Genomic DNA, 27143 nt, shown 5'->3' on the forward strand with positions numbered 1-27143 from the left:
CATACTCATACACATGGGCAAGAAGCAGCAAGAGACAATGTGGAAGGAGACAAACTCGAGAAGCAGAGAAGTGAGCGACAATAGATGGCGACCAGCAACAATTCTCAAACATAAAATATCTAATACGATCATTATACATATACAGTAACAATCTTGACATGCAACAGACGGGCAGAGGAACCAAATTTCTACAATCTGTGTTGACTGATATCATGTTCATATATACCTTTGTGACAGACGTGCTGTCATCAGTGGTGACTGAATAATTACAATACTAATAATGATATGGCACCGATAACTCTGCTATATGTTTTACTGTAACCCTTTACTTCTATTAAGAACACATTACTCAGGCTGCTGGTATTTATTTATTTCCTTGGTTCTTCCTTATTCTTTCTCTCCTTGAGCCGGAAATATGTAAATATTAGATATTTTGTAACTAATTTGAATCTCACTTCACAATAACGTCACCCTACTCTCGTCATGCACTAAGGAGATGTGTCGCTTTTCAGGAGAGTTTCCAAAACTGAATTTAAAACACTTGCAACAGTGCACAACTTCCCGCACTGAACTGAGGAGGACCTGACTTGCATACAAAGTGAAAGTGTGAGGCAGAGGGATGGGGGGGGGGAAGGGATAAAATGAAGAGTTGGAAAGAAAGCTAATAGACAACAATGGCGAGGAAAAGCAGGAATTATCATAAGGACAAAATTACGTGCAGCTGGACTGGAAAAAGCTAATGAGTAAAGACATCGAGATTTGACATAAAGATAACGAACGGAGAGAGCGAGAGAGAGAGAGCAGAATAATCAACTGGCTAGACAATGGTAGCTTACGTTACATTCATTTCATTCATTCATCATCCATCCTACGTTGCCCCATGAGAAGCGTAGGAGCTCGAGCCTTGGCAATTAGGTCCTAACATATAAGATGAGAGCGACCAGCCTCATTCATCCCTGAGTGGCATTACGTGAGCAATAAACCCCAACCATCCCATGGATATAAACCTTCATGGGCTCAATCCGACTGGAGCTCCGTAATCACCCACTAAACCACCAGGCGCCAAATTTTGGGTATATGGCTACCACCCAGCGTAGCAAATAGTTTCCTGGTGTACAGGAAACCATTTGGCTTGTCACTCAGTGTATAGTCACCCACAGGCAGAAGGAAGAGGAATGAAAGAAGGAAAGAAAGACAGAAGAGGATGGAAGGATAGAAGGATGGAGGAGAGGAAAGGGCAGAAACCCGAGAGCAGCACTGCATCGCGTGAGTGGATGGTGAGATCCCCCACCTGCCACATTACCTAGATGAAATATTTTCGTGCATTCACTCATTTTCTTGATAATAAAACGCGTTAAGGCAACACCTGGAAGTACAAGCAACTTTTCATACAATTTCCAGCTGAAGAGAATGTTGCCATATCAAGGATTCAGCACATCCACTGATATCATACACATAATTGTATGATGCCGTATCAGTTCTACCATCCATACCAATGTATATTAGTGTGGCATCCACTGAACTTTCTTTTCATCTCGGCAAGCTGTACTTCATTTAGCCACGACCCTGTGTATTTATATAAAAAAGAGCAATAATGAACACTCAAAATCAACCTAAGTACCTTGCCAGGAACCTTGACCAAGCTTGACAAATAATGAATTTCACACTGCACGGCCAAATGTTAAAGATTTTTGTTAAGAAATTTTGAGATTATAATTGTAGCGAGATAACTTTAGTATTTAATTCTTGCATAAGAAGCCTGGGGGTAGGGGACCCCCTGGGGGTAGGGTTTTTTTTCAAGAATACTCCCCCAGTATCCCTGCTTGTCGTAAAAGGCGACTGAAAGGGTTGGCGGAGGGTTAGTGCCCCTCCCCGGAAAACAACTAACTAAAAAAACAAACAAGAAGCCTCGGACAAGGACTGACCAAACGATGACGACCCAGGACCGGACAAAGGACTTGGTAATGAGTACATGGAATGTAAGAGGAGCGAATGATGAGGTGAAAGAGAGAGAGATTGTCCAGGTGCTTGAGGGTGCGAAAGTGGATGTATGTGGAATAACTGAAACAAAATGGAGAGGAGAAAGTGTGAGAGAATGGGAGTATGGATGGGGTATATGTGCAGGAGTAGATGAGAATGAGAGGGCAAAGGAAGGAGTGTGTATACTGTAGTTGTGAGTAAAAGATGGAAGAAGAGCATAAGACAGTATGGATCAGTTGGGTCAAGGATTGTGTGGGTAAAGTTGAAAGTTGGAATACAAATGTGGGCGATTGTGTGTGTGTATGCGCCAACGCAAGATCGTGCTAGAAGAGTGAGAGAAGAGTTCTGGACAAATGTGGAAGTGTGCATGGAAAAGTTTGGAAGGAATGAGAGAGTGTTTTTGATTGGTGATATGAATGGTAAAGTTGGTAATGTGAAGGTGGATGGAATAGTTGGTGAGTGGGGTGTGCCTGCCGAGATAGATGAGAATGGGAGTGCGTTAGTGGACATTTGTGCTGGGAGGGGGTTGGTGATAGCCAATACCCTCTTCAGGCATAAAATGATCCACAGGTATACATGGCGAGTGATGAGAAGGGTGGGTGGTGAACTGAATGAAAGGAAGACAATGATTGATTATGTGTGTGTGGATGAAAGGATGCGAAGATGTGTAAAGGATGCAAGAGTGTATAGAGATTGGGGGAGTGGACTTTCTGACCACTACTTGGTGGTGGCCAGAATTAGGATGCAAGTGAGATGGAGGAATAGAAGAAGGGAAAGACGAGAGGAAGGAGTAGTTGCAAGGAGAGTGGAAAGGTTACAAGAGGATGAGAAAAAGGCAGAGTATAAGAGAGAAGTGGAGGAACGATTGGGCAAATATGAATTGGAGCAGATGGGAGACGTGGAACGTATGTGTAAGATATTTACAGAAGAAATATGTACAGCATGTGATGTGGTGTGCGGAAGGAAGAGAAGGCGGAGGGGGGTGCAAGGAACAGCGTGGTGGACTGAAGAGGTGAAACAGGCTGTGGCACAAAAGAAGAAAGCATACAATGAATGGGTGAGAAATAGGGGCGTGGAAGAAGTTGAGAGGCGGAAGAGAGAGTTATATGTGGAAAGGAAGAGAGAGGTGAAAAGATTAGTAAGAGAGAGTAAGAAGAGAGTGGATGAGGAATTTGGAAGGAATTTGAGTGTAAAGTGGAGGGACTGTAAGAAAATGTCCTGGAGAGAAGTGAAAAGAGTAAATAGGGTGGAAGTGAAGTTAGCAGGGGAGTGAAAGATAAAAATGGTAGATTACTAGTGGAGAAGGGAGAAAAAGTGAGCAGATGGAGAGAACACTTTAAGGAATTGTTGAACGTAGAGGATGGAAGTAATGCGAGTATAAGTGGCTGGGGAATGGCTGGGAGAAGGAGGGAGGTGAGAAGACAGGAAGAAATCAGTAGGATAGAAGTTGTGGAAGCAATGAAGAAAGTTAAATCGGGGAAAGCCCCAGGAATTGATGGAGTGTGTGGTGAAATGCTGAAGCATGGGGGAGAGATAGTAGTAGAATGGATGTGGAAGATGTGCAGATTGGCCTGGGAGGAAGGTAGAGTCCCGGAGGATTGGAAGTCAGGTATAATTATTCCCTTGTACAAAGGAAAAGGGGAAAAAGAAGTGTGTGGTAATCATAGGGGCATTTGTCTTCTTAGTATAATAGGAAAAGTGTATGGTAGGATACTTATAGAGAGAGTTAGAGAAAGAACGAAGAAATTAGTTGGAGAAGAACAGGGAGGCTTTAGGAAGGGAAGAGGTTGTGTAGATCAGATATTCATTCTTAGATCTTTAGTGGAAAAGTTTCTAGAGAAGGGAAAGAAGTTGTATGCGGCTTTCATGGATTTGGAGAAAGCATATGACAGGGTGGATAGACAAGGATTGTGGAAAGTGTTAAGAATATATGGAGTAGATGGGAAGTTGTTGAATGCTGTGAAGAGTATGTACGATGGTGCGAAGGCTGCAGTGCGTGTGGATGGTGAACTAAGTGAATTTTTCTCTTTGAAAGTTGGTTTGAAACAGGGATGTGTCATGTCTCCATGGTTGTTCAATCTGTGCATGGATGGGGTAATAAAAGAGGTACAAGGTAGGGTAGTGGATGTTGGAGTTGCCCTAGTGAGAGAGGATAGTGTTTGAACTCCCTGTACTGTTGTTTGCAGATGATACTGTGTTGTTGAGTGAAGACGAAGGGGAGCTGCAAGGCTTGGTGGATGAGTTTGGGAGAGTGTGTAAGAAACAGAACCTAAAGGTGAATGTAGGGAAGAGTAAAGTGATGGTCTTTGAGAAAGGTGAAGTTAGTGAATGTACAGCGAGGTTAGATGGTGAGGAATTGGAAAATGTGAGTACGTTTAAGTATTTGGGTAGTGTGATGAGTAAGGATGGAGGTTTGGAGGGTGAAGTGCTTGAAAGGGCACAGCAGGGAAGAAAGGTTGCTGGTTCCTTGAAAGCAGTGATAAGAAACAGGGAAGTGAGCATGGAAGTGAAAAAGTTACTACATGACAGTATTGTGATACCAACTCTAACGTATGGAAGTGAAGCTTGGACAATGTTGGAAGGACACAAGTCAAGAGTGAGAGCAGTGGAAATGAGTTATTTAAGAGGAGCCTGTGGAGTCACGTGGAGAGACAGGCTGACAAATGAGGATATAAAGGAGCGTTGTGGTGTGGATGTGGATGTGATAGGAAGCGTTATGAGGAACACACTGAGGTGGTTTGGCCATGTGGAGAGGATGGAGGGTGAAAGACTGACGAAGAGAGTGTATGTGAGTGAGGTGGAGGGGGGAAGAGGGAGGGGGAGGCCGAGGATGAGATGGAGGGATGGGGTGGAGAGGTATATGAGAGAGGGGGGTGTGAGTTGGGAGCAGGGCAGTGAAATGGCGGGGGACAGGGCGACTTGGAGGCGATTTGTTTGTGGCCACCCCAAACGGGATTGAGGTGTCTGGCAATAGATAGATAGATAAGAAGCCTTCAGTTTCCCCCTGGTTGCAGTGAAACTAAATGTAAATTAATGAACTGGTGTCGATTACAGGCGATAAAAACTATGAACTGTGTACAATTTTCTTAGCGAATTGTGTAACGTTGAAGGGAGAAAAAAGTAAAGGTTGCCGAGGCTGATAGAGCTACTGCTAATGTGTATGAAGAAAAATAAAAACATTATGAATGCTACAACAAAATGCTTCGGTTCGGAAAGCGATATGGATAAATGACGAAGTGTCAGAATAAGTGGTGCTGATGAGGGTAGTGTTAGGGTTTTCGATGACTCCAGCACTGTTGACAAGAAATGTCATAATGATTGCTGTTGTTTCAACCCCAGAAGTATTTGAACGTGGCTCAGTGGACTGTTTCATCTAGTCACTCCCAAAGAGTTTTTATTCAGGTTATGTTGAAAGATTACTTGTAATGTGAAGTGTATTGCATGAGGTGAGTATGTGTGTTGTGGTGCAGGGGTTGTATTGCAGTGTGGGTATAGTACTAGGTGTACTTAGTTTGTGTGGTTTCTGGCAGGTGCATTGCTGGTGGTAGTACATGAAGCATAATATATTGCTGCATGTTTTCAGTCCCATAGTGGCCATCTGCTCATGGAAGTGTTTGTGAAGTGTTGGGCGAAGGAGGAGGGATGTTATTGAGACACCCCGTGAAGTGTTGGGAATTTGTTCGTTTTCTTCAGTGTGACGGAGGGTGATGTAACTTAAACTTAATGTATTAGATGAGTCTACCTGGACTGATGAACTCTGTGCTTTAATATCATGTTTTCCTTGAAAGGATGTATTTATATTTCTTGATGTATTTATTTGTATTTGTGTTCTTAATGCATTCTCTTATTATTCTGGTTTAGTTTTGTAACTTGTTGAAGCTTGTCCATTAATAGTAGCATGAGGAGTGGCCCCAGCATGGTCTAGAATAATTTTCCTTTGTTTTAATGACCTCTGTACAGACTTTCAGAGAGAGAGAGAGAGAGAGAGAGAGAGAGAATGCCAGGACTCCATATTATAATAATACAACTCATAGATAGATAGATAGACAGATAGATAGAAGCCTGTGTGTGTGTGTGTGTGTGTGTGTGTGTGTGTGTGTGTCTGTGTGTGTGTGTTCACGAGGCGCTGTTTGTGGGCTTTTGTGCTGGTGTGAGACATTCCGGAGAGATGCTAACGTCACTTCCTCTGGCCCCTAGGTTTGACATTGACCTAACCTCTAGACTATATTATGTATGTTGCTAGTTATTATGTAGTAAGATAATTTACAGTCCTGACAGAGAGAGAGAGAGATGCGAAAGTTGTGCATGCAAATGTGTGGAAGACACTGAATTTCTGAAACACTTTAACACTGGCGTAACGTGTATCCTGACAAAAAAAAAATGTGTATCCTAAGAAAATCATAAATATTATAGTGCATTTGCAGTGGGATCTGTCTTTTAAAGAAAGAAATTTGAAGGTTGGTGTCTGGAATAAAAATGATGATGGTTGATTTGTTTAGCGAGGCTATAATTTTGTTTTATTAAAACACGTCTTCTGGTGACTAGGCACAGTGGAAGCTAGACCGCTGATTGCAGAGTTATGGTGTGTTATAAACCATAGACGATGAGTGAAGAAGACAATAGGACGTAATAACTAAAGAAAACGAGAAAAGGACTTGTAACAGGGAATACAGAGAGAGAGAGAGAGAGAGAGAGAGAGAGAGAGAGAGAGTAATACATACATTCCGTGGTTATGACTTTGCTTCGGCATAGATGAACACTTGTGAACAATACTTTCTGCTCACCCAAAACGCCCACCATTAACTGAAAAATTTATTGAATGAACAGAGATCAAGGCTCACGAGTGTACACAAGAGAAGGTTCATGTGTTTCCCCCGTCTCGATTCTTACTCGGGGACCAGTTACATCTTTGGTATACCAGCGAACGGTAGAATTTGTTAGTCATAAATATTTTCTCTTCGTTATAATTGTTTTCTCTATTTATCCTATGCAATACACACCATTAACCGCTTGATCCCAAATGACATACACTCAAGCTACCAGCAGCCGATTTTATTTAGCTTTGACATAAATTTCCAAATGGAGTTACTAGATACATCTTTCATTACTCTATTTCCACCCAGAGACCTGTCCTAAGCTGACTAAAACTATATGGTGGTAATAAGTGGTAATTACATAACCAAATAACGGTGTGATGTGGAGTCTATTATGGTGTTCCAGTTACCTGGGTGGTAAGATGCAAATCCGGCGTTCATTCGGGAACCAAACCTCCACACTAATCCCAGAGCACCGCTGTGGCGGGGTGCTGTTAGCCAAATGGGAACATGATTCACTGTACGGGATGACCCTGCTGAGGGGGATGGGGGTTGCTTGCCTGCGAGTGATGGGTCTCTTAATGTGGCAGGCATACGAGATTTCTGAAGCTTTATTTCCTGACTTCAGTACAGTTTTGTGTTGTATTCCGCACACGCCATTTCCATTAACTCCTCCGAGTTTGAAAATGATGGCGGGGTATGCGACAGCAGTATCATTTATTCATATTAGTTTAGAGAGAACACTAAAGCAACTTGTGTCAAACGAAAAAAGCGAGAGTCAATAAACCTATCACTGTACTAAAACAGCTTCCTCACCATTTATTATACGACATATGCCTCCCAGCATTATACTGACACTGAATGAATGCAATTCCTAATGGTGACAATATACGCTACTCGATTTAAATATCAGATCGGTTTAATTATTCCGCTGTAGAAAAGAAAATAGAGAAAAGAAGTGTGTGGTAATCACAGGGGCACTTAGTCTTCTTAGTGTAATATGAAAAGTAAATGGCAGTAGCATACTAACAGAGTTAGGGAAACAACAGAGGAATTAGTTGGAGAACAACAGGGAGGTTTCAGGAAGGGAAGAGGTTGTGTAGATCAGATATTCATCCCAAGGTGTTTAATGAAAAAGTTTGTAGAGAAGGGAAAGAAGTTGCATGCTGCCTCTATGGATTTTGAGAAACAATATATGACAGAATGGATAAACAAGGAATGTGGAAAATATTCAAAATAAATGGAGTAAATGAGAAGCTGCTGAATGCCGTCATGAGTGCCAGGGCTGCTGTGCGTGTGGATGGTAAACTGAGTGAATTTTTCTATCTGGGTGTTGGATTTAAACAGGAATGTGTCATATTTCCATGGTTATTCAGTTTGTACAATGATGGAGTTATAAAAGAGATGCAAACTAGGGCAGTGGATGTTGGTGCTGCCCTATTGAGAAATGGTAGCATTTGGAAACTTCCAGCACTTTTGTTTACAGATGATATTGTATTGTCAAGTGAAGGAGAAGGGGAACTGCAGGACTGGATGAATGAGTCCAGAAGAGAAGTTAAGGAAAAGGATCTAAATGTGAATGTAGGGATCAGTAAAGTTGTGATCTTAGAGAGAAGTGAAGACACTGAACGCACAGCGACACTGGGTGGTGAGAAGATGGAAAATGTGAGTGCATTGAGGTACTTGGGTAGTACGATGAGTGAGGATGGGAGTTTGAAGGAGGATGTGCATGAAAGGGTACAGCAGGGAAGAAAGGTTGCTGGTTCATTGAAATAAGTGATATGAAATAGGCAAGTGAACATGAAAGTAAAAAAGTCGCTTCATGCCAGTATTGTGATTATTGTGATCCCCACTCTCAACTTGTGGATGCGAAGCTTGGACCTTATCGGAAGGACGGAAGTCAAAAATGAGAGCAGTGGAAATGAATTATTTGAGGGGAACATGTGGAGTTACATGGAGAGACAGACTGATATGTGAGGGAGTGAAAGAGCGTTGTGGTATGGATGTGGATGTCAGAAAGCTTCAGGAGAAATACACTGAGGTGGTTTGGCCATGTGGAGAAGATGGATTGTGAGAGACTAACTTGGAGGGAGGGAAGAGGGAGAGGAATTTTGAGGATGAAGAAGGATGCAGTAGAGAGGTATATGAGAGAGGGGCTGTAAGTTGGGGGGAGGGCAACGAAATGGCAAGGGTCAGAGTGACATGGAGGCGATTTGTTTGTGGCCACCCTATATGAGATTAATGCGCTTGGCTATAGACACATAAATAAATAGTTGAACGCAGAATCGCTCTCTTCTGCCATTTGACCCCTTCTGTGATATGAAGAAAAAAACTGTAAATACTGTCTCTGTTAAGGTAACATTGGGCAAGTTGACCAGCTATTCATTTTATTATCCACAGAAAATATGAGGAATAGCAACAGGAGAGGCAAAAATTCTATGCAAATGCACATTATTTCCCAGTTTCCTCCTTGTGTTTATGTACATTAATTTTGTCAACGCAGTGAATTACATAAAAAAAAATATATATCAAAATAACCATGCTAAATGGGACATCAGAAATGAATTTGCCCTACACCGTAAGTTTGTTTGGAGCCGAACTGATCACGTGCGATTATTGATGATTGTTTTGGCGTCTGCTGGTTTCGAGCACTCTTGGAGGTTATGGATCTGCATTTTTATAACTTTTGATATATGAAATACTTTTAGAGGGATGAATAAAAAAAAATGTGAGAAACGTATCTCAAAAACCAGGCCGAGGTACTGTACACATGCACAATAATTTCCCTGCCAATCACCTACTGTAGTACTACATGTATTTGGCTGTGGATGAGTGCCTTTGTAAGAAGAAAGAACAACATGAAGAGGCAGAGTGAATGGAAAAAGTCCCTATGGGAAACGTATATAGTTGGCTAAGCTGTCATGTAAGAATTGTTCTTTCTATGTATCTATTGCCAGACGCCTCAATCCTTTATACGGAGTGACCACAAACAAATTGCCTCCACGTCACCCTGTCCTCCGCCATTTCACTGCCCTGCTCCCAGTTCACACCCGCTTCTCTCATACCCGTATACCTCTCCACTCCATCCCTCCATCTCATCTTTGGCCTTCCCCTCCCTCTCTCCCTCTCCACCTCATTCACATACATTCTCCTCGTCAGTCTCTCACTCTCCATCCTCTCCACATGGGCAAACCACCTCAGTGTGTTTCTCCTAACGCTTCCTATCACATCCACATCCACACTACAAACTTCCTTCACATCCTCATTTGTTAGTCTGTCTCTCCAAGTGACTCCACAGGCTCCTCTCAAATAACTCATTTCCACTGCACTCACTCTTGACTTGTGGCCCTCCAGCAACGCCCAAGCTGCACATCCATACGTTTAGAGTTGGTACGACAATACTGTCATGTAATAACTTTTTCACTTCCATGCTCTCTTCCCTGTTTCTTATCATTGCTTTCAAGGAACCAACAACCTTTCTTCCTGGTTGTTCCCTTTCAAGCACTTTTCATCCTCCAAACTTCCATCCTTACTCGTCACACTTCCTAAGTACTTATACGTACTCATATTTTCCATTTCCTCCTCATCCAACCTCACTGTACATCACCACTCTCGAAGACCATAACTTTACTCTTACCTACATTCACCTTTAGATTCCGTTTCTTACACACGCTCCCAAACTCATCCACCAAGCCTTGCAGCTCCCCTTCGTCTTCACTTAACAACACAGTATCATCTGCAAACAACAGCACATGGAGTTTCCAAATACTGCCCTCTCTCATTAGAGTGACTCCAACATCACTGCCCTACCTTGTGTCTCTTTTATAACCCCATCCATATACAGGTTGAACAACCATGGTGACAAGACACATCCCTGTTTCAACTCAACCTTCAAGTAGAAAAATTCACTCAGTTCATTATCTACACGCACTGCAGCCTTAGCACCCTCATACATACTCTTCAGATCATTCAACAACGTCCCATCTACTCCATGTATTATTAATACATTCCACAATCATGAAGGCCGCATACAACTTCTTTCCATTCTCCAGAAACTTTTCCACTAAAGATCTAAGAATGAATATCTGATCTACACAACCTCTTCCCTTCCTAATACCTCCCTGTTCTTCTCCAACTAGTTCCTCTGTTATTACTCTGTCAATAAATATCCAACTATATACTTTTCCTGTTACATTAAGAAGTCAAATGCCAATGTGTTTACCACACAGTTCTTTTTCCCTTTTCCTTTTGTACAAGGGAATAATTATACTGTGTTAGGGCTCCATATTATAATTGCAAATCATAATAGAGAGATAGATAAATAGATAGATAGAGAGACAGATAGAAGCAGGGAGTCAGATGATGAGAAGGTATTGTGTCTGCGAGAATCGAGCAGTGCTAAACATGTGCTAAACTGGTTTGAGGCACCAGTCTCTTCGGAGGCGTAGGTTCGTATCCCACCGCTGCCACCAAATGTCATAAAAGAGACTAAATGTCATAAAAAACTTTGTATTTACTTGTAGTGGAGTTTTCTATATATTAGACTTATGGACGAGCGGTTTTTAAATCTTGGAGTAGCTTCCCATTTGTCATGTAGTGACAGGAGAGGTAAAGAATAGTATGGGACTATTTTTATTTGTCTTGGAAATATTAACAAGTCTCTCACACAGAGCGAAGTATAGAGTCCCGCTAGCTATCTCTCTGTCTCGCTCTGGCTCCCTCTCTCTCTCTCTCTCAAGTTGCAAAACCCTTTCTTTTTCTGATCTGCCTGTTCTAAGGCTTGTCTCCTTCTGCTCCTGCCTGTTCTGTGGCTAACCTCCCTCTGAGCTCTCTTTCCTAAATTCTGGTGTAGCAGGGGTGTGTCATGTGTGTTCCTTGTGAGTGGAAAGTTCTAGAAGCCTGTGTGTGAGTATGTGTGCATGTGTGTGTATGGTCACTAGGCGCTGTCGTGTGCCTATCAAGCATTCCTCGAGTTAAGAGTGTGTAAGCATGTTTAGCACTGCTCGATTCTCGCAGACACAATACCTTCTCATCATCTGACTCCCTGCTTCTCTCTGCCTCTCTATCTATCTATTTATCTATCTATCTATTATGATTTGCAATTATAATATGGAGTCCTAACACAATACCTGACTTCCAATTCTCCGGGACTCTACCCTCCTCCCATGCCTATCTGCACATCTTCCACATCCACTCCACTACTATCTCTCCCCTATGCTTCAGCATTTCACCACACACTCCATCAGTTCCTGGGGCTTTCACAATTTTGACTTTTTTCATTGCTTCCATAACTTCCATCATACTGATTTCTTCCTCTCTTGTCACCTCTCTCCTTCTCCCAGCCATTCCCCAGCCACTAATACTCGCATTACTTTCATTCTTTATGTTCAACAATTCCTTAAAGTGTTCTCTCCATCTGCTCACTTTTTCTCCCTTCTCAACTAGTAATCTACCATTTTTATCTTTCACTCCTGGACTAACTTCATTGCCACCCTGTCTGACTCTACCTTTTTCCAGAACATTTTTTTACATTCCTTCCACTTGACACTCAAATTCTTTCCAAATTCCTCATCCATTCTTTTCTTACTCTCTCTTACTAATCTTTTCACCTCTGTCATCCTTTCTGCGTATAAGTCTGTCTTCCGTCTCTCAACTTCTTCCACGCCCCTGTTTCTCATCCATTCATTATATGCTTTTGTCTTTTGTGCCACAGCCTGTCTCACCTCTTCATTCCACCATGCTGTTCCTTGCACTCCCTTTCGTCTTCTCTTCACCCCACACACCACCTCACATGCTGCACATATTTCTTCTGTGATTATCTTGCACACACCTTCCACGTCCCCCGCCTGCTCCAACTCATATTTACCCAATCGTTCCTCCACTTCCCTCTTACATTCTGCCCTTTTCACATCCTCTTGTAACCTTTCCATTCTCCTTATATCTACTCCTTCCTCCCGTCCTTCTCTCCTATTTCTCGATTTTACTCGGAGCTTGATTCTGTACTTTAATTTTTTATTTTACCTTTTTTTTTTTTTTTTAATAGCAGAGGCTATATGTTTAACAATAGAGGAGTGGTGTAATAACTTGCATTTTTTCACACTTGTTCTCGTATATGAATAAGTAATAATTATGTCAAGCGATGGTCGAAGCCAGGAGGCGGCGGGAGCACCTTCAGGTAGGGACACCAGTGGACCACCATATACTTTGATCGGTAAGCGGGAGGGAAGATGCTGGTCAGATGATTTCGATAGTAACCCATATCAGGACTAACATACTGTACTTTAACTAATTCCCCTCTTCAAACTGCCTCGTCATAAAAGCCTAGTAATAAAAATTTTCAGTCAGGAAGAAAAACAACAGGGTATTTAATAAGTTAACACAGGTACAGATAACATCCAAACTTACTTATCACACTTTTATATCAGGTGTGCAGTTTGGGTAAAATAACATCTCGCACGCACACACACACACACACACACACACACACACACACACACACACATCGAATCCTCAAATTTACAGACATGGATTTTTTTTTATATATATTTCAAGACTGGTACCGCGTCTCATTAGCTGGATTTCGGATAAATTCCTTTGGGTTACAGCATCTGCATTTCCTCCTTGTTTTTACCTCGCAATATCCCCCCATCGAGAGAGAGAGAGAGAGAGAGAGAGAGAGAGAGTTCCAACAAGTAGTTCTTCTTAAAACTCACATCGGAGAGGTACTTTGAATATGTTGTAGAGGTACAACTTACTTCTCTAACAGTAAGAGAAAAATAAACATGAAAGCTTCCCCTATCCGTCTCTCCAACCCGCAGTGTGGGTACAGAGTAATGGCAACGCCAGAAAATTTCACAGGAAAGAAGAAGACATTAATTACCGATTTTGTCTTTCAGTGATATAATTTGTTGTTCTAGTGACACTTTGCTTTTGACCTGTTTCAGACTTTTTCCTTTTTTGATGGTTTCTTTGATATGATCTGTAATTCTCTTCTTTTTTTCTTCTCTCTGCTTCTTGTTGATAACCTTATTTATTTCTGCTTTTTCCATTTCATCATTCTTTGTTTTAAATTTCATCTCTTTTCTTTTTATGGGATCGGGGGTTATTTCTGAATACTTGTTGGTTTTGGTTGTATTAACTTCTGTACTATCTCCTCTGATTCTCTTAGCACATGTGTTAGTTAATGTCACACTCAGCATAACTTAGAGCCTGAAATCTGTTCGTTATTTCTAACTTGAAGGCTGCTTTGTTTTCACTTACTTCTATTAGGCATATCTTTTTAATTTAATCAGCTTCTTTCTTTGACTCCTGAAATTGAATCTGACTGTGAAACCCACCATTCTGTGGTCACTGTCTATATTTACTTTGATGATAACCCTGACATTTATTATCATGTTATTCTTATGTGCTAAGTGAAATCAGTAGGCTATCAATCTTGGTTTCTCTTTTTGGAATTCTCCTGGTTGCATATTTCTCCATGTTCTTTTGTGAAAGAAAGTGTTTATTATTCTCATGTTATACATCACCAAAATTTACCTCCACTTCACCCCCGTCATTTCTTTCCCCAATTCTGAATTTTCCCATGCATGTTTCTCCATTTTTCAGTTTACCAACTTTCGCACTAAAGTCTCCCATGAGCGTATTATTTCTGATCTTTTCTTTTTCCATAAACTGGGGGATGTCGTCATAGAATGTCTATGTCTTCATCTGAGCTTTGAGAAGTCTGTGCATGTACGTACAGTACGTGTTAAAGAAGAATTGCCTATTAATTCTGAAAGTTTCCGTCCCCAGATTTTAAAAATAGAGTTTGAAATCCCGTACGTCACTCAGTAAATATTCATCCATAAAAGATAGATGGTCAATAAAAGGAATAAAGGGTAATGAAGCGGGACTGGGTATGAAAGAAAGGAAAAAAAAACGGATTTGAATAGAAATGAAAGGGGGAAAACTATCATAAAAGAGCAGGCTGTGTGGAGAGAGATGGAGGCGGCATTGGATATGATTGAAAGTCAGGGAGGCAGAAACACCCAAGGCCAGGAAGGGAGACGGATAGAGCAAAGGATATTTCACGCTATAGGGAGATAGAGGTTGGAGGAGACTCAAAGGAGAGAGAGAGAGAGACAGACAGACAGACAAAGACAGAGACAGAGGCAGAGAGGGACAGAGAGAGCGTTGCAACTACAAACACAAAGGAATCTGAAAAACCAAAGGCGTGAAAAAGAGTGTATTCGACAGACTGAACAGAGAAGACAACAGGGGGATTAAAAGTGCAAATGGAGAGAGAGAGAGAGAGAGAGAGAGAGAGAGAGAGAGAGAGAGAGAGAGAGAGAGAGAGAGAGAGAGAGTTAATAAAAGCAGGGAAGTGAAGAGAAGTGAGGGAAAGCACGACCTGGGGAGTGTGAACTGCAGGAATGAATGTGCTGGAGAGGAAGCAATGACAACAATGATGATGATGAAGAGAATGTCAGAGGGGCAGCAGAGAGATTGTTGAGGGGCAGCAGAGGTTGGTGGGGGGCTAGCAGGTGTGATGGAAGGGCAGCAGGAGGAGAAGAAGTTGCTAAAATGTTAATTAATAGGCAATAGAGTGTGATGGAGGGGCAGCAGGAGGAGATAAATTTGCTGAAAGTGGTGATGAAGGGGAAATTGGGGGTGATGGGGGGGCAGCAGGTAATGATGGAGAGGCAGCAGGTTGTGATGGAGAGGCAGCGGATGGTGATGCAGGGGCACCAGGTAATGATGGAGGGCCAGCAGGTAGTGATGGAGGGGTACCAGGTGGCGAGGGGGGAGTAGCAGTGGGTGATGGAGGGGCAGCAGGTAGGGATGGATATGCTGCAGAAAGATGAGAAAAAGATGTTGATATACCGTACATATTAAAATTATGTGTATCAGATGACGCAGTCTGTCGCAACCCACAACAGAACGAAAGCTTCTCCCACTTTCATTCAATCTTTATTCTTTTCTTTTTTTTTAAATCTTATTCCATGCGAAACCTTCTTCTGCCAAGGATTTCATCCACACGTCATGGTTTCTTCTTACCTCTTCTCACTCCGCCTTTGTGTTTCAACTTATCCTCGAACAGTTCATCTGTTTCCGTTCTTATTTCCTCCTTAAAGGACTTACACATGAATACAACGGAAAGCAAACACAAATAAATTTAATGGTGCTTTCAAGGCTGTTACCTAAGAGACTATGAATGTGTTTATACATCGAAGGGCCTAAAACACTAATAATAAACCATGAAAGCTCCTCCTTTCTCCAAGTAAATGATACCACACTGCTTGCTTTGACGCACTGCTTGAACATGGCAACAAACAGAAGTGTCGAGGTCGCCTGCCAGTAAACTCATTAAGATGATTTGGTACATTTTGACCAATCGAGCCATGATCTGCAGTTTTCCTTTGGAGTACGGTGAATATATACAGATGATTGTTTAAAGAAAATGAATGTCAATTTCATTATCAGCAAACTTTCAGTGAACGTAAAAAAATGTAAAGAATATGAATAATCCTTTTTGAACCACCCAACTCGTTTTCTCATAGCTGATGAACAGGCAGCATAACTTTTACCTAAGAGGAAAACTGGGTCCTATAACGAATATTTAAGTGACTGTGTAAAACCGCCTCCACTTATAAGTAGTCTACTACAGGCGATGGCGTATTGAAGGTTATTTACGACATTAGTGTATTTTTTAATTCTCATATCAGCTTTGTAGGAACAACCTCATTATAGTGCCTAGACCATAGCTGACGTGAGACATAAACAAATATATAGGTGCAACATAGGACTATCTACACACCACCCCCTGTAGTTCTTATAAATGAAGACGATTGCACAATATCCTGTATTGAGATTGCAACAAATTCTGTACTTCACTGCACATTTCGTTACCATGGGTTCTGGTCCTAAGGAGGGAATGGACTGTCCCATAAAGCATATCGACAGGTGCGTCTGAAAATTCTAATTTCTGAAGGAGCAGAAATGCAAATTCTTCCTATTCTTTACCTCTTTTCTTTAGAACCATTCCTTTACCTTGACTTCTTGCTTTCACATCATCACATTTTCGTTTCCATTTACGTAGTGAACGTGACGCGATGATGATTTAATCCTACAGTAGAGTCGAACCATCCTCTTAACGCAACATCCATCCTGACGTCCGTTTTTGTTCCCTACACATATTATATATGAAGAAAGATGTACGTATCAATTTATTTCAGAACACTCTTTTTAGTAAAACAATGTGACTTGGAACAATTTCATCAACATCTGAGTAGCTTGAATATAGATATGTGCTGAAGGAAGGCGATGCATTCCTGAGATGACTTAAATACAAGTGAGAGTCACTGTCGTCACTGACTCGATTGATGCACTCAGATTATTGTATGTGATTGCATTAACCTATATAATGACATCAACCTTGCATTATTTAGTAAACAGAGGGACACAACACATTTGAATAAATAATTTACACTAACCTACTAATTTTCACCATTCTGTCACTTGAAACACACACACACACACACACACACACACACACACACACACACACACACACACACACACACACACTAACATTAACATAAACAGTGCACTCATAGGAACATGTGGCTAGGAATGGACTTTAGGTCATGAATAAATGGCAAATGCTCCTGGAGGTACAGACCAGAGGGTGTGAGAGAGAACATGCAAATCTAGACTTTCTGGGGGGAGGGGAAGGATGATAAGCTCTTCCCTACACTAGACGGTGTTACTTCCGTGAAGAAAGAGAAATAGAGAGAGAGACAGAGACAGAGAGAGTTACATATTATACGCATTCCAAGGATCACAGATATCTTGGAGAAATTTCTATGTGGCCCGACCTTGGAAATAAGGAAGACTTTATAATTTAACTGCAACATTTGAAAAATTGCGGTACTTTATGAGCAAAACAGCGCTGTAGAAAACTCAACTCCCTCCCTCCACATCACTAGATCCTCTAGCAGTGAGCTGTATACCGAAAATGGGTAGAAGTTGTTGTTGTGAGGTATTTCTCCCCGTACTTGTTGTGGCACGGGCAAACATAAGAGCCCGTCAGGGAACTTGCAGATAGAAAGCTCTCAAAGGGAGCGTAGCTGGGGGGCGGCAAACTGGCGAACGAGGGAAAGGCGGGAGAGGCAGGGGAAGGTGCGATGGTTGGTGGTGAGGTCGGCTTGCCGATGATCGACGAGGCAGGGCGGGACGAGAAAGCGGTGTAGACAACGTGGCGCCGATGAAGGAGGCGCCGACGAGCTCAGGTGGAAGCCCCAAACGACTCGACGGTGGATGGTGAGGCCGTCAGCACGATGGTCAAACGAGGGTAGGGATGGACAAGAGCCAGGTAGACGACACGGCGCCGATGAAGGAGTTGCCGACGAGCTCAGATAGAAAACCGCCCCGACGTTGCCCTCAACCTCCTTGCCCATGGTGGAAAGGGTGACATAAGCTGGCTCCAGCCCTCCAGCAGCAGCAGGTGGAAGCAAGGAGGGGAGGCCCAGTCCTGGTCATCACAAATGGCACAACCCCGGTCCAGGTGGTGGTGGAGGGAGGGTCGTCGGCCGGGTAGTATACGGCAGAGGAGCCTCAACCTCCTGATGGGCAGACCAGGGCACTCCCTCAGATAGAAACGACAGGCCCGTCCCTCGGCTGGTACGGCTGCTGTGGAGGGTTGGTCCCGCCGGAAGGTGTTGCCACGACGAGAGATGGACTGAGAGTGTAGGTAGAAAGAATACATTCCAAGAATAAAATGCTTGGAGCGAACTTTATAGGAGAGGCAAAATTTTGTAATAAATATTAAGCCACATGTCCTTAAGTATCTACCACTGATGACCAATCATTTTCATTTATGATTTCATATTTTTATTTAAATTTGTCTGTGTGGTTTCTTCTCTATTCGTTAATGAAATCTATAGAGCACTGGGCATTCCATGACATCTCCAATGTAAGAGAATTCTTATGGCAAGCATCAAGTTAAAACGATTCAAAGAGGATTATATCAAAGCATTTAGTTCAGTGTCTCAGAAATTTGAGATGGGAAAACTGACAATACTTTTGTCATAGTACGATGCATTAAAAACGCTGAGGAAATTTTTTTCTCATGGCGGGCATTATACTGGTGACAATATTGGGCACAATATATTACCGACTTCTCTTTCGGGAGTTATGCATTTATGTGATAAAATTTACAGCCAACCCCAAATCTACGATGATATGGCATAGAACAAGTCCAACGTTTGCTGAGTAGTTCATGGACACATGAATAAAGCTCAGTGTTCCTTAGTTGTTGCACTGTTGCTGCTTGAAGATCATTGCTTCAATCATACGTTCTGTTCAGAGAAGATCGCCAAATGGAGGTCTGACTAATAAAGAAACGAGCGCATTTTGTGAGCACGTGAGGAGTGAGCTAGTGTTTGTACATACGCCTATCATCATAATTTCATCTAGGTGTAAACTTTAAACATTTCTGGTGATGTAGTTGAACAATTAGAGAAGAATAATTGGGCTAAAATACTTACTTTCTCAAATTTTCTCTCTGGGTGTGCATGTAGTGAGGCGCTGTAGCAGTTATCACACGTGCAATGTTCAGGTTTCTGTTTCCAACTTGTCGTGTCAACTAACTTCTTCGGTAAACACTTGGCTATTAATCGAATGATAAAACCCAGAAATGGGGGAATTACCCTTGTTGATTTCACCCCCTAAACACAGGAAAAACGTTCATGTAAAATTATGAGCATAATATCCAATATTTAATTGTTAGAATTCGTGCAAGAAAACATAGTGTTACAACAAGAAATCTTTTTAAATTCGATTTCCTTGTGGAGGATGTCAGTTGTAGCCTTTGGTACATTCGCTTGGAAAGCTGGTATTCCAAGGGGTTTCATTGGTCTCATGAGTAAATATATAACTAAAGACAAGTTTATTCAATGTATCTACTACCTACTGAAAGAATCTCTTCTCTATCTCACAGTTAGAGGAATTATTAGTCTCTGAAGTCCACCGCGGTTGGGCTGTGCCGTGTCGGGCCAGGCTGGGTCGTGTCAGGCCGCTCATTTCTCAGCTGAACGTAAACATCGATTTGCTACTCTTGCTCGCTTCGTTCGCTGCGTTTGTTCGCTCGTAACTAGTATGTTCATAATCGTCGAAGAAAGTCTGCGTGATATGATTATAACAGTTACAAGCACTATGTTTCATGTGCGGTACCCTGTTGCATTGTGTTCTGATTAATGACAAACTTTCCTTTCTGTGTGAGCAGAAAAAAGGAGGAAATATACTTTATATTCTTCCATGCGACACTCAGTATTTCTAGAGCCACAATGTCGGTTTGTACAGGCATATGAAAAACGCCAAATAGGGAATGCTGATTGACTGGAAGAAGACAAAAGTAAATGAATAAATAAATAAATAAATAAATCACAGTATTCCCACAGAACTGTTCTAATGTTCCTTCCTTACTCTAGACGGTCTTGGTTACATGGTGGTACATGTGAGGAGTATTTATCAACAGTCATCTACCTATTAATGATTACCGGAATTCAAACAGTGATGGGGCTCTTCAAGACCACGTAATTCAATTATTCCAAAAAAATCCAAACACAGTGATGGGGCTCTTCAAGACGACGTAATTCAATTATTCCAAAAAAGTCCAAACACTATTTTCTTTGTCTGGAACCAGCATAGAGGCAACCCTTCGTTCTAGAAATCAACTTGCTATTTTACACTCCAGCAGTATCGGTAAAAGTCACCGAGAATCACGTCGAGGAGAAAATGGCAAGAACACAAGTCGGTCATCAGTAACAGCACATGACAGTACCTCATTAATTTTCCAGTAAAATGAGTTTCTTATCATTTTATTAGCAACAAATACACAATTCTTCAGGATGCTGAAGTATTATCAATGAATGGTTTATGATGGAAGTAATTTGTAGCACGTTCTTAAGCAAATATTCTTGCGACCAATTTGCTGGAGCACTGATGAAAATAATCCAGCCTGAGAACACCTCACCGAACGTCAAAAGTGTTTGGATAAAAATGTGGGGTTTGTGGCACTATACAGTACGTTCCTTCGGAGATGGAAACAGAGGTGAGTGAAGCTGTCACGGAACTGCCTCTTTCTGGATGTTCTGTGAACTGCCAATTCACGTGTAACTGCTTGAGGTTGTCGGGTCGTATGTATAATTAAGTCGCCTTCAGGTTGGGCGTGGGAAACCGTCGATGACGTAGGGCTGTGCATGCTCATTGTAAACCCCGGCTGGAATGCCCAGTTGGCGGTCACCAGTGGTAGTCATTACCTCGGCTGCCGCAGTCACCACCACCAGCACCACGACTAAAGGACCACAGCACGAATTGTAAATATCTAGGTATTATTATTACTGCTGTGTTTAAAATGTTGGGATTGTTTCTTGAATTTACATGTATTTACCATTGCTTTTGAGAAAATAAATGTATTTCCGTGCTTTCAGACAAATACATAACTCCTACAACCGGGAGCTCATGTATTAATATCCTAATATCCTAGGATGAAGATTCTTAACCCTGAAACCAAACACTGGCCTAATTGTCCCATTTTATGATCTCTATTCTCAGTACCGTGTAAATCCATGAAAATATATATTGCAATCCATATCTGCTTGACGAACATCGTGGAGTACACACACCGGCTTCGGATGACAGCATAAAAAGAACCTGTCACATTATGTCTTACCCTGTCCTCTTATTGACATTACTAGTACGAATATTGTGACACTAGTGTCACATTTATTTTGATTTAATTACAGCTATTACATGGCTCTTTTGTTTTTGTCTTAAACTGGTGGGTGTTTCAAGGTACGTGATTACGAAACCACATTGTGAATTATTATGGTCATACCTTGCAATGCATAGTCTGAAGTAGTAACATAATTAACATATGACTAATACATACCACAGATAAAAGGGAGGGGGAGTGAGAGCAAATATGTCGTGCATGTGGGAATAATCTAAATGTACTTTACATGTACGAATACCAAGTGTTGCCATAGAAGCCTGTGCATTGCTGTGAAAACTAAGCATGAGCATGTGAGTGAGTTATGTTAGTGTTTCTTATACTGGAGTGTTGTCATCTTATGGTATATGTCAAATGTCATGATCCATAGGGAGAGTTATGTTCATTAACAAGTAGGTCATAGCTCTTCTGGCTATCTATCTTCTGGAGAATTCTAAGACGAATCAAGGTGGGAGGTGATATTGCCTGGGAGAATGCTGGATTTCAAATGAATATGGATAAGACGTGGTCCTGGAAGTGTGGCTACCTTCTCATCAGTCCCATGTGTAATTCTTGACTGCGTATTGAAGATATGGTTCTAGCTATAAAGGTATAAATACTTTGAGAAAAAGGGAGTTTCCGAAGAGAGAAAAAAAAAAGATTATACCTGTGTCACGAGGATTTGACTGCATGATCATCACGCTCCTAGACTTCATGGAAGATGACATGGGAGAGCTAAGAAGGCAAGCTGGTATCCTTCAAGTTTCATTTGTCTGAATATCTTATATGAGTACAAAAATCAGGAAGAGTGGAGGAAGGTAGCTGGATTGTACATGCCATCTTACTGTCGATTGAAAATGGGGATGCTTCAGATTCAAGAAAGTACAAGGGGAAGAGCAAGAGCTCTGTTGGCCCTTTTCGAGCAGTTTGTTAAAGGATAGACACCAGCTAAGTAACTAGTCTTGGAGTTAAAGACAAGGTTAAAAAGAAAGACAGGAAACTTTCCCACGCAACCACTAAATCTTCGAGATCATTGGATTGATGGATTGATTTACCTAAATAAGGTTGGCCACGCAAGAGCTAGGATCATATACCGCCAGACGACGTCAAAGACACGACAGTACAGAATAATAGCATAGATAAATAAATTACATAAAGAAACACTAAACCCATTAAATTGTAAACCTTACAAAGGAGTCCCAATGCCTTCATGTAGGAGAGAGATCCACTTCCCGTACCGTAGACATCCTCTCCAAGCACCGACGAGAGACGGTGCAATCCATCACCCTCCCAGTGCTCAGAGAGGTATTGACAGCACAAATCCCCAAGACTGGGGCACTCAGCCAGCAAGTGCCGAACAGTCAGTGGGACAAAGCAATCTTTACAGATAGGAGGGGTAGCACCCCGCACAAAAAGTTATCGAGAGAACCAAGTGTGGCCAATTCGCTGTTGGCATATTGCCGTCTCCTATATGCGAGACAAGCCTCTGTAACTGAAGGAAACTTCTTTGTCACAAATAGCACACACCTTGGTGGCCCTCACAGCATCCCAACGTTATTGCCAATAAGACCGAACTTGTCTATCATTATAAGGAAAAAAATCAGATGCAGGCTGCTGGTATAGCGGATGTTATCCCATGGTAGGAGGAGGGTGAGCCGATTTTGCCCTAGCCAGCAAAATGTCCCCTCATTTCCTGACGCCCTAATGTTGGCTGGAACCAAACAAAACCTTGCAAGACGGCCGTGGAGGAAATGCCACTCAAAATCTGAAAAAAAACAAACAAAAAAAAACAAAGATGAATGAAACGACTGCATAGCAAAAACAGCACTGTGGGAGACACTTAAAAGAAGTCTAGGAGAGAATAAAATGATTTAGAAAACTTCTTCTGTAAAAACAGAAGAAATACCAGGAAAATTACCGTCCCCTACAGAAAGGAAAACGTCACCAAAACAAACCCTGATATTAGTTTTTACCCATCTGTACAGACAGGGAAAAGTGCTCATGGGTAAAGTTATCTTAAAAAAAAAAAAATGACACCTGATGGGGAAGACAGCCCTTTTCACGAGCAACGGACCTGCAGAGTAACACCGGAGGGATGAGAAAATAATCCACCCTCTGGGACTTGATGCGGACAAACTGTCAACCTTGGAAAATACATGGCTAACTTAGTGGATCGGACCCTGTAACCATAGGGCTTTTGGAAACTAGGCTGAGCGGCATAAACAGACAACTGAGAATCCTGGTGGAACTGGACACAGGGCGCTGAGCCCGAGAATTAATTTCTTCACATACTAGACCGTCAGAACCTGGAATCTGCTACCAGTAGAGGCAATTTGACAGTTCCTTGACTGAGCAGTTCAGCGCTTGGTTAGACAAAGTTTTGTTACAACTTTTTAATGGTCAGTTTAAATACAGAAATAAGATAGTGATGAGCGATGAAGACTTTTAGAAAAAACTGTATGCGTCAGAGACAATAGTGCCAATAGCTAACTTTTCAAACGACACAAGTGAAATACCAGAGGCAACACCAAAGTAAACATTTCTCTTTACAGTATGAATAGAAGGAAGCCCCAGGAAGATGGAATGCTAGCAGATTTACCGTCAGATGCAGGAAAAGAAGTACCTACAAAATAGGATTCCCCACTATTTGCTCAGTGTATAAAGAAGAAAATTCCCAAAACATGGTGTAATGCTATAGATATTATGGATTACAAGGAAGGTGGACTCAAAAGATCTTAGTAACTGTCGACCCGTTAGCTAATTACCCGTTACAGTAAACCATCGGTATACAGAACCCTCTTTGAATGAACTTTTTTATTTTTTTTTTAATGACCACCAGCAGATGAGAGGTGGGGTAGGCAGCTGACTGAGAATTTTCAACAGAATAAGAAAATGTTCTGGAAGGAGGTTAAAAGGGTGCAAAAGGGAGTGTCTGGGAAGGAAGAGCGAGTAAAAGCAGAGGATGGAAGGATGTTAACTGAGATGGATGCAGTAAGGAAGAGATGGGCAGAGTATCTTGAAAGATTGTTAAATGTAGAGGAGGAAAAGGTGATTGAGATTGTGGCGGATGGAAGGGTGCAATGAATAAATGTGTTGGGAGAGTTGAATGATTCTTTGATCACGAAGGAGGAAGTGGAGAAGGCAGTAAAGGAGATGAAAACAAGGAAAGCTGCAGGTATGGATGGGTTTGCTGTGGAATGCCTGGAGGGTGGTGGAGTGGCTATTGTTGACTGGTTAGTAAGATTGTTGAATGTGTGCTTTGTAAAAGGTATGGTGCCAATTGACTGGGCTAGTGCTTGTGTGGTCCCATTGTATAAAGGCAAGGGTGATAAGTATGAATGTACTAGCTTTAGGGGTATAAGTCCGTTGAGTATTGTAGGTAAGGTGTATGGTAGCGTGTTAATTATGAGAGCTAGAGAGGGTACAGAGGGAGTGACTGGTGATGAGCAGTGTGGCTTTAGGTAAGGGAGGGGATGCGTGGATCAGGTGTTCGCTGTGAAACAAGTGTGTGAAAAGTACTTAGTGAAAGGCAAGGATGTGTTTTGGGCATTCATGGATTTAGAGAAAACGTATGATAGAATTGATATGGAGGCTTTGTGGATTGTTTTAAGATTGTATGGACTTGATGGTAGGTTACTAAAAGGGGTGAAAAGTTTTTATGTAAAAAGTAGAGCGTGTGTAAGAGTGGGCAATGCTGTGAGTGATTGGTTTCCCGTAAGAGTGGGGCTGCGACAGGGATGTGTGATGTAGCCTTGATTGTTTAATATTTATATGGATGGTGTTGTAAGGGAGGTGAATGCAAGAGTTTTAGGTGGAGGTCTGAGTCTGGTGAATGTTGATGGTGGAGAGTGGAATCTGAAGCAGCTGCTGTTTGCAGATGATACTGTACTGGTGGCTGATTCAGAGGAGAGATTGAGACAGTTGGTAGAGGAGTTTGGAAGGGTGTGTGAAAGGAGGAAGGGTGTATGAAAGGTTGGTAGATGATAGGGGGATGATTATAGTTCTGAAAGGTGAGTTGCTTGAGGAGGTAGAGTGTTTTAAATATTTAGGGTCACATGTTGCTGTGGATGGAAGAATAGATGCAGAAGTGAAGTTTAGAATGAAGTAGGTAAGGTGCTGGGAGGAATGAAAAAAGTGTTTAGATGTCGTTCGCTTAGAATGGATGTACAGAGAAGGCTGTATGTGGGTGTTGTGGTACCGACTGCGTTATATGGGGCTGAAATATGGAATATGGATGTAGCAGAGAGGAAAAGTTTGAATGTAATGGAGATGAGGTGTCTGAGGAGTATGTGTGGAGTGACTCGTTTGGATCGAGTGCGAAATGATGAAGTGCGAAGGAGAACTGGAGTTGTTCGGGAGATGGCTGGTAGAGTTGAGCAGAGGGTGTTGCGATGGTTTGGGCATATGGAGAGAATGGATAATGAGCGATTGGTGAAAAAGATAACTAGATCTGATGTGAGAGGTGTAAGGCTGAGAGGCAGACCACGAATAGGATGGATGGACAGTGTGAAGAAAGCGCTGGATGCAAGAGGGATGTCTGTTGAGCAAGGAAGAGTAGCTGTGCGTAACAGAAATAAATGGAGAGAAATTGTGAATGAATAAATGATGATGCAGCCCTAAGGGGATATTCTCCCGCATTTGGTCTGATCAGCTAGTCAGGTCAGGTGCGGGAAAGGGGATGGGTCTATTATGATGTGGCAGGGGTAAACCAGCTCTGCTGTCGGGCCCTGCTGCGGATGTCACTGATTGCACTGCACAGTTGACCCTTGTGCGATGTGGTGCGGTGAGGATCTATCCCTTCTCCCCTATGGGGCTAAGATGCGAATGAATGTGTTTGAATGGATGAGTAAATGGGGTGTGTGTCGTCCTGTCTCGGCTATCTCCCTTTCCTTGGGGGAAGCAGCCTAGGAATACAGATAGATAGATAGACCTTGAGCTGGCCGAACGTTATGTTCATTTAACAAACTTTCATTCCCTAAAAGAATGGATGCGCAGGAAACACCGACCAGCATGGTGTTCCTACACACACACACACACACACACACACACACACACACACACACACACACACACACACACACAAGTGCTCCTCTGCATCCCGCAGAAGGCCGCATCAGTCTCTGGGTGACCAGCATTGTGAGAAGAGCCATGAATAGAGTGTTTACGGACAAAAAGAACCATTTAGACTAAGATGTATGTTACTGTGTATGACTGTATGGCCGAATGAAGCTGTATATATATTTAACTATCTTTGTTCGGTAAAAGCCACGACACCTGGGATATTACTGAACAAAATGGTGTTCGGCTTTAATATCAAGGGTCTGGTACCAATTAGTTCATTATAGGCCAGTGGCTATCGATTCATTGTGGCACATAGCAATTATAAATTCATTGTGGGAACAAGGAGTAAATGAGAACATTATAAAACTGCCAGAAAACATATATTAATAGGGAACTGCTATAGTTAAATTACAGAAAGACTCAGAAATAATTGCGACTGAGAAGGACGTGTGGCAGGGAGGTACAGCATTCCTTGAAATTATTTTCAGACAGCTAGACTGGGAGAACAAAAGATTAAACATAATTGGAGAAAACCT

This window comes from Coenobita brevimanus, chromosome 55 (genome assembly GCF_032717465.1).
Source record: "Coenobita brevimanus isolate Jiangsu-jjx chromosome 55, ASM3271746v2, whole genome shotgun sequence".
Classification (NCBI taxonomy): Eukaryota; Metazoa; Arthropoda; class Malacostraca; order Decapoda; family Coenobitidae; genus Coenobita; species Coenobita brevimanus.